We start from the raw sequence: 8,811 nt of genomic DNA, 5'->3' as shown, positions 1-8,811 counted from the left end.
GAGAACTGAGACCGATATGCACCCCTAGTTGTCGCCTCGCCGGACGCCTGAGTAACTCGTTGGTTAGTTGAGTTCCGTCCTCGCCTCACCGGAGTTTGGAAATTAGAGAGTGGAGACTGGAGAAGTGGAGAGCGGCGGAAGCAGAACTGCAGAAGGATAAGGTTTCTAACTTGTAACCTAATTGTGAAATGTGAATTAGAAAATTAGAAAATAGGGGGAAATAGTCGGGTAATCGGGTGACCCGGGATATTTCCTTCCCAAACCCGTCACCCGAACCGTTAATCCAATTAAAAAAATTAGTGAACCGGTCCCCGACCCAATTACCCAATAGCCCGACCCGTTAACCCAATAAACCAAAAATCGGTTCGGGTTAATGGTTTTACCCGTTTTTTGCACAGCCCTATGTTACATGCTTCATAGACAGATATAAAATATTTTGCATTGTTTCTCAAAATGTTTGTTTAACTTATGACTTATGTTAAGTATTTCAAGACAGTAATTTAAGACTTTTCTAAATGCACATCTATTTAATCTTTCACGTATTATGTAAAGTCATGTGAGTCATAGTAAGTCAGGTTAAGGGTTCACTTGGGAATCATAAATGGTTCTCGATTGACGTTCACGTCTAGAGTGTAGTCGGGTCATGAAACCTAGATAGAATTCGACTTTCTCAACATCAATACATTCAAAACAAGATAATATTTCTGATGGTCACTCAACTTTTAGTAGTTCACACAGAAAGTCACTCAACTTTGAATAGTTCGCATAGTAAGTCACTCGACTTTATGTTATAACTCAAAAGTCACCCAACTATTGATATTTCACTTGAAAGTCGTTAAACTTTATTTTTATAATCCATAAGTCTTCCAACCAATTTTTAAAAAAAAATTATTAAATGTTTTTTAAATATAATTTTTATTTCAAACTCTCTCTTATTTTCCTGTTATATTGACAAAATTCCTTTTTTTTTAGTGTTATTCTCTTTTTTGTGATGATACTTGTTTGTTTCTTGCTACAATGTAATACTAAATACCTTCTTTTTTTTTTTGCTCGAAAATAAAAAGAGCATAATGTTTAAAGGTTTTATTTTTTTGATTTTCCACTCGGTGTTCGGAGCCCATATTGGAGCTTCGACTAAATTTGGATAGCGCACTGCAGGGCCCATTCGGGGTGGCGCTCCCAACGGAATTTTCTCCATACCCACGGCTCGAACCTGAGACCTCTGAGAGTGAAGCACTCTCACCAGTGCACCACAACCCATGTTGGTCATGTTTAAAGCTAACATGGCATAGGTTAGTTATTTTGTCCTGGTACAACACGTCGACTCTGATTGTCATTTTGTCAAAATACTCCAAACTCTAAGGGTTGTTTGGTTGGTAACAAGTTATCTCAGGATTAGTTATCTTGAAATTAGCTATCGTAAATTTATTTACCTCATCACTATGATATAAATAATGAGATATGTCACATCAATATTTATTCTATCCATCACGATAAACTACCCATAATTATTGCTAGAACCATTATACAATGTCAAAGAGAAATAAATAGTCGCATCAACTAATCAAAGCACTAATGGAACAAACTGGACCAATGTGATATTTCACCAATTTTCCTAAAGCAAAATTATTTGTGTTCATAACTGGAATTGTCTGGAAACATGTTTTCTAAGTAAAATGGGTATATATATATATATATATAAAAGGATTATCTAAACGAAAATCTTCATTTGAATAAAATTTAATAAAAACATATTTTGATCGGGTAACTTTTTAAGTAAAATACAATTTCAGTGTTTTTTAAGTTATAAAAATAAAGTTGAATGACTTTTTAAATAAATTACTCCAAGCTGAATGAATTTTGAGTAATAAAATAATGTTGAGTAATTTTTTATGTGAATGATTTATAATTGAGTGACTTACGGAGTGAATAGAATTATTATTTATTAATTTTAATACACCTTTCATTTCAATTTATGTGGCAATTCTTATATTTCTAAATTAAAAAAAAATTTAAATTATCATTTTTATAATATTTTTAAATTGTCAATATCGCGACTGATATCATTTGTACATAGTATACACATTTTATTTCATAAATCTAAGTATTTTATGCTCAAATTTATGGTTTAAAGTTAAACTATTTATGTGTCGGTATCAAATTTGGTCCCATAGACTTAATTTTTCTTTGGTACGATAGATTGACAGTGAATGATTATGACATTTACCGTGATAAACGTGTTGCGTGTTCCCATGAGATGGATCAATGTGTAGAACGTTCTTTACCATGACTCTAAGTGGAAAATATTCGAAATATATTTAAATTTTTATTAGAATTGTCATAATGATATTAATTTTAGAAAGGATTTTTACTATTTATATTATTTAATTGTGTATTTTAAAGATATATATGCATCAATATAGACATAAAAAATATTACATAATTATAAACAATAATGTATTCATGTGAATATATATATACCTTTAAGATACACAATTAAATAGTTTATGATAAAATATCCTCCATAAAGTTAAATATCATAATAAAAATTTCGATTAAAATTAAAATATTTTTCAAACCGTTCTCCACGATTTAAATGATTTTATCGTACTATTGTGGAAAGTCTGTGTAATTGTGACTTGTGAGTTTGCGTCTTTTGGTGGACTCTTTTATTTGAATTTTTCACATCCCTTCTGTATAAGAAAATGAAAGAACTTCCGTACAATCAGGTTTAAAATTAGACATTGAACTTTTACATCAACAATCTTAGCTTTCTCTTTGTATTTGATGCACCAAAAATAATGGCACTCTGATTTTTGATCTATTTATCATTATTCTCTTTTACATGTTTTTTAAAAAATATTATTACTTAATTAAGTGTGAGTTTTATTATTTATCATTGTTTACATTTTAATAATATTTATGGTTTTTGTAAAATTATTAAGGAATTGTTTGGTACAAAAATAAATAACAAATGAATTAGTAATGCAGGGATTAGTAGTCAAGGTTTATTTTTATTCAACTGTTTGGTCATTGTTTTCAATCCCAACTTGTGTTTGAAATCAACTTCTTTAAAAATCTCCTTTCTAATTATACCCTTAAATTATTATGTAATTGGGTCAAGGTAGATAATTATCAGGAAAAAAAATTATGACATCCTAACTAGCTATGAGAAGAATAATGGAAAAATTACATAAATTAATACATTTTAAAAAATAATTACAGATTTTAGCGATACTTTTTGTTTATTACCATTTATAGCAATACTGTGATAAATCTGTAATATGTATTAAAAGTGAATTATTTATGCAATATATTTGAATTATAATTGTTTTTGAAATATATTGTGTTTGTTTGGTAAAAAATGGTCACATTGTATTATAAGTGTATTAAAATGTGTGTTAAGTGTATTATCCATCATTAAAACTTGTATTATATGTGAATAATAAATTGTTCTTTGTAATATGTATTAAAATTGTATTATAAATGAATTAAAAGCGATCAAGTGGAAAAAAAATATTATTGCTATAAATGGTAAATATTTTGTTATTATAGCACATTTATGTAAGTTTCCCAAGAATAATTGTGTTGTCATGTTTCCAATTTCTACTTGAATTATTTGAGGATAAATAATTTTCAGCATAATAAATTGATCACTAACGGATCGTTTGGTTACAGTATAACTTGCCTCTTATTCGTGTATAAAACAATATATTAAGTTACACAATGTTTGATAGAAATTTTTGTTTAGGTAAAAAAGTCAACATAACTTATATCACGTTTGGCTGCATTTTTGTAGTTTTACATAATTAATATCAACATAACTTATGAGGAAAACTATGTATAAAGTTATGCAGGATAGAAGGTGTAATAAGTTATGTGAGTATTAGTTATACATGTATTAAAGTGATAAAATACATATTTACCCTATTAATTTATTTTATTATTTTTAATTAGACATTTTATTGTTTTCCTATATATAAGATTGTTGTTTTTATTTCTTTTTTATATTTAGACCATTTTTGTTTCTCTTAATTTTTTTATTGGAAACTTTATTGTTTCCTATCAATACGTGTTGTTTTTATTTCTTATTATATACAGATTATTTTCATTTCTTTTTATATACTTACCGTTTTGATTGATTTATGCAAATATAAATATTTTTTTAATATTAGAAATTGATTGTATATTTTTTAACGATACATATGCTAATCAAATATTATCATTATATATTCAATATATTTCACATTTTATTAGTATGTATTAATATTTTGTAAATAATATATATTAATAATTTACAACAAGTTTAATATTCAATACTTAATGATTCATGTATTGTAATCTCTAAACTCTGCAAACTAAACCCTGCATAACTAATACGTGCATAACTCTAACCACTCTAACCAGTAACCAAACAGCCCCTAATAAAATATCAATTTTAAATTTAAAAAAGATAAACCTACTACTTTTAAAATTATAAAGACGGTCAACAACTGCAAAATTGAATAAATCATGTACATTTACACATAAAAATTGCAAGTTATAATTTTAATATGTATGTAACTTTTTTAAATTGTTCAAAATACGAATAATTAGTGATATATTTGTGTTTTAATTATTAAATGTTAAATAACTCACATTTCAAATTTGTATTGATTTGACTTAGATATATTTAGTAACAAATAAGTCTCTCTAAATAATTTGTAGACTAATTTATTTAAATAATTTTGCTAGTACAAATATAAAACATAAAATCAAGAATCAAGAAATTAAAATAAGAATTTAAAAGATTTGAAGGATATTTTTGTGTTTATGTGCTTATCCCATATTATTATATCCTATGTATTACTAATACCTCCAAATGAAAGGTATTAATAACACATCCTATAATACCATGCAAGGTTTATTAACTAATCCATGGATTAGTTATACATAGGCTCACATTCCTATCAAACATAGTATTAAATTATATCATATATAATATATGTTTATTTCTTTCAATGCAGCCTACCAAACGCCCCCTAAGAAGAAGAAGAAAGATAATTAATTTTATCTTGAATTTTACAACTATATATACTCCTTCTATTCATGTTTTACTTCTATTCAATATTAACTTGACACATTCTTTAAATATTAATTAATAAATAAAATGTCAATCTTATTATATCACTTTTTGAATTTATTATTTGAATGTAAAAAATTCAAAGCATCACAGAAGACTATAGTTAATGATATTAATAAACAAAATAATGAATATCTCTTGATTTTCTTAGATTAAACAAATAAAAATAGACATTTATATTTATTACTTCAAAATTAAAGAGAAGAATAATTTGAAATTAACTACTTTTAAGAATATGATGAAAACAATTTGAGATGTAGTATAAATAGAGAGAGTAATGGAATGAAATGTATTTTATTGTTATTGTATCTTAAAAATTATTTAATTATGTGAAATATATAAAGAATTAAATTAGAGCATTATTCATACATTATAAATTGTTTCGGTCATTTTCTCACCAAAGATACATGGTAGGTTAAAAGGTTGCCACGTTAGTAGCTAGCTTTTAAAACAAAAGGACGATCATTAAAGTCAATAAAGTGACTATGGTCTATGAGAATATTAATAACTTGACTTTAGTAGTGTCCTGTCCCGTCTATACATAAATAAATAAATAAATAAATAAATAAATAAATAAATAAGACAAGTGAGATCAAGTTCGATAGGTAGCAATCCAACTTTTATAGTCTGTTTGTAAAGTAATTAGAGTTTGCATAATTATTAGGATAGTAAATATTAGTTTAATAACTATATAATTTAGTAATTATGTTGGTTTATTTATTTGATATAGTATAATTATAAGTGTATTGTTTGGTTGCATAAGTATATAACTATAAGTTATATTAAATTTTAAGAATAAAAATTAATTATTTAAAATTAGAAATTTATATTAGACAAATAAAGATCTTTATAAATGATATTAAATTGAACATTTAAGACATATATTGTCTTTTGAAAAATATGATTTGATAAATATATGTCTTTAGTTAATAAAATAACACTTATCACTTTTTCAATTTAGTGTATTTTAGTTAAGTTAGTCATATAAACTAAAACTACATAATGAACATCATAAAATTTATGTTTGACAAAACATTAACACTATAAATATAATGTCATAAAATTATAAAACATTTGACATAAAGATATCTATGAAGTCTAACTTATGAAAAGTAGTTAGCAATGTAAAATTTTGAGTTAATACTCCTAAAACATAGGAAATTGAAAATATGACATAAGTTTTATATTCAAAATAAAAAATTAACCTAATATTGTTATGTCAAATCTCAACATAACATACATTAATATGATTTAAGAGAGAAGGAAAATGAAAGTCCATGACTTTATTCAACACTTAAATCCACTTTAATTTAAAAAGTAGAATACCAATAAAATTATGTTGTCAATTGTGTTCGAACCAGTAGTAATGATTAACGAAAACTTTGCAGAAATACGAAATTATCAAAGTTTTCAATGAACCACTGAAGAAAATACAGAGAACATAAACTATTCATAAAAAACTAAAATCTGTAAAACATACCAGAATCTAAAATAAATAGATTGGGAAAAGATCAAGTCCAATGAATGCATAGTGTCCCCTTAAGAAATTTATTTCCCTCTAGTATTTGAGGTTTAATTTGGAATATGTCCTCCCATGATAGAATGATCTCAATCACCAATGTATTGATACCCAAAACGCTGGTGTCAACAAGCCACTCAACGACAATAAAATATATGAAGAAACTTGTGCAGAAGAAGAAGAAGAAATCAGAATTTTTCGTTAGTAAAAAGTTTGAAGAATAATAGGTATTTTATAGCCAAGAGGAACTGATTCCGAAAGATTGCAACCTTTCGAAATTCACACGACCATTTATGAAAGTTTGCAACATTTCAAACGGTCATAGCTGTTTCTGAAAGTTGCAACCTTTCAGAACAATCATTTTCCAACGTCTGGAAATTTAAATAAAACGAAAAAATATTTTAAATAAATTGGGTCGCGCGCGAATCCGGTTATTCAACTAAATAATTGAAACGTTTCGGTTAATCAACTAAATAATTGACGATCCAAAGTCAAAGTCAAAGCCGAGCGAGTAACGACGACAGCGCGAGGGGGTCCCTCTTTCCAACCCTTTTAACAATTAATAGAAGTGTTTCGCTATTTAAACACTTCAATCTTTCTTTCCACCACAAATGAGGGAGAAATACCTTTTTACTAAAGTATAAGAGAATTTTTCAAGTTTTCAATTTTTCAAAGTTCCCAATTTTTCAATTTTCTCTCTTTTCATCTTCCCTTTCATTTCGTATTAACTCTTGCTATATATCCAACAAATTATACTAATGATATATATTTTTAGATTATACGAAAAATTATATGGAATCACCTGGAGTAAAAATTGAGAATAAGGAGGAAATAAAATATAACTAATATGAAAAAAATATCATTAGAAAATATTAGAATAATAAAAAAAAATGATTAAAAAATTAAAAAATACATCAAAAAGAAAAAACAAAAACAAAAATAAAAGGAAGAAATTAAAAAATAATCAGTATATAATTACACATTTAATTATCAATAATTCACAACCTCTACCTGTGAATTGGAGAGTGTAATTACATCATATCAATTATATCCAATTACATGCTTACCTGATAATTACATGATCAACTAAACAGAACAAGTAATGTAATTACACTCGAGTACATCAAATCCAATTGCAACATAACTTTCTAAACAAACCCTTAATGTGAAGCCAACCAACTCACAAGTTGGTCCTTTGTCAGGGGATCGAAAGTTTTCAAACATGGGAAGGAGAGAAAGCATTCTTTGTTCAAAGAAAGTTGTGGGGTGTATGTCTTCGACAATAGGAAGAAGAAAAGTTATAAGGTAAATATAGGCATTTTGATACTTCTTTCATTTGAATTTGTCTGGTTAAATTTTACGTCTTGAAATTCTGCTTTAGACTTTCAATTATGTTGAGTTGAGATTTTCTATCATGTTGAGTTGTTACTGAAGTGCAATTGATGGATATTCATGGTTATCTATATTTTATTTATGGTAGACAACAGAGGCGAGTCTAGGATTTCAAGATCCTGGGTGCCACATTGTTTAAGTAAAGCAAGTCGATTACTTTAATTTTAGGTTACAATCGAGTCATTTATCCTTTTTTTATTTTTATAAACAAATCGATTAAACATGCATGTTAGTAATACTTTCTTTTTAGATACTAATTAAGCAATTCAATGTTTATTTCTTTTTAGAAATTAGTGGCTTTATTCGCTAAAACTTTGAGAAAAGAAAAGAATTTTCATACTAAAATTTGAGCTTTTATAAACTCTCTGATATTGTTAACTTAATATATCGACTTTATGTATTGTTGCAAAATATAATAAAAAAGATACAAAATTTAGTTCAATTAGTCATACTACTTACCAAGAACATTGGTGAAGATCCAAAGAATCTACAAATTAAAAGAACTCTAGTAATAATATTCACAATTTTTAAAAAACTTTTTTTTAAAACTACTATTTAAATATATTTTTAATAATATTTATGTCACGTTCATAGTTCAGTAATCATTAATTGTCAAAAGAATAAACACGCGACACTCATATGAAAAGATTAATAATTCGTGAAAGAGAAAGTAAAGGAACTTAAGAATCAATTATGGTGGATAAAAGTAAATTCGAATTAATAAATAAATAAGAATGAACGGAAGAAAAAATAAATCTTCACGCATTAATAAAAATGA

Source organism: Solanum pennellii, chromosome 1 (genome assembly GCF_001406875.1).
Source record: "Solanum pennellii chromosome 1, SPENNV200".
NCBI classification, from domain to species: Eukaryota; Viridiplantae; Streptophyta; class Magnoliopsida; order Solanales; family Solanaceae; genus Solanum; species Solanum pennellii.
The sequence above is the reverse complement of the archived record's forward strand: the minus strand, read 5'-3'. Positions refer to the sequence as shown.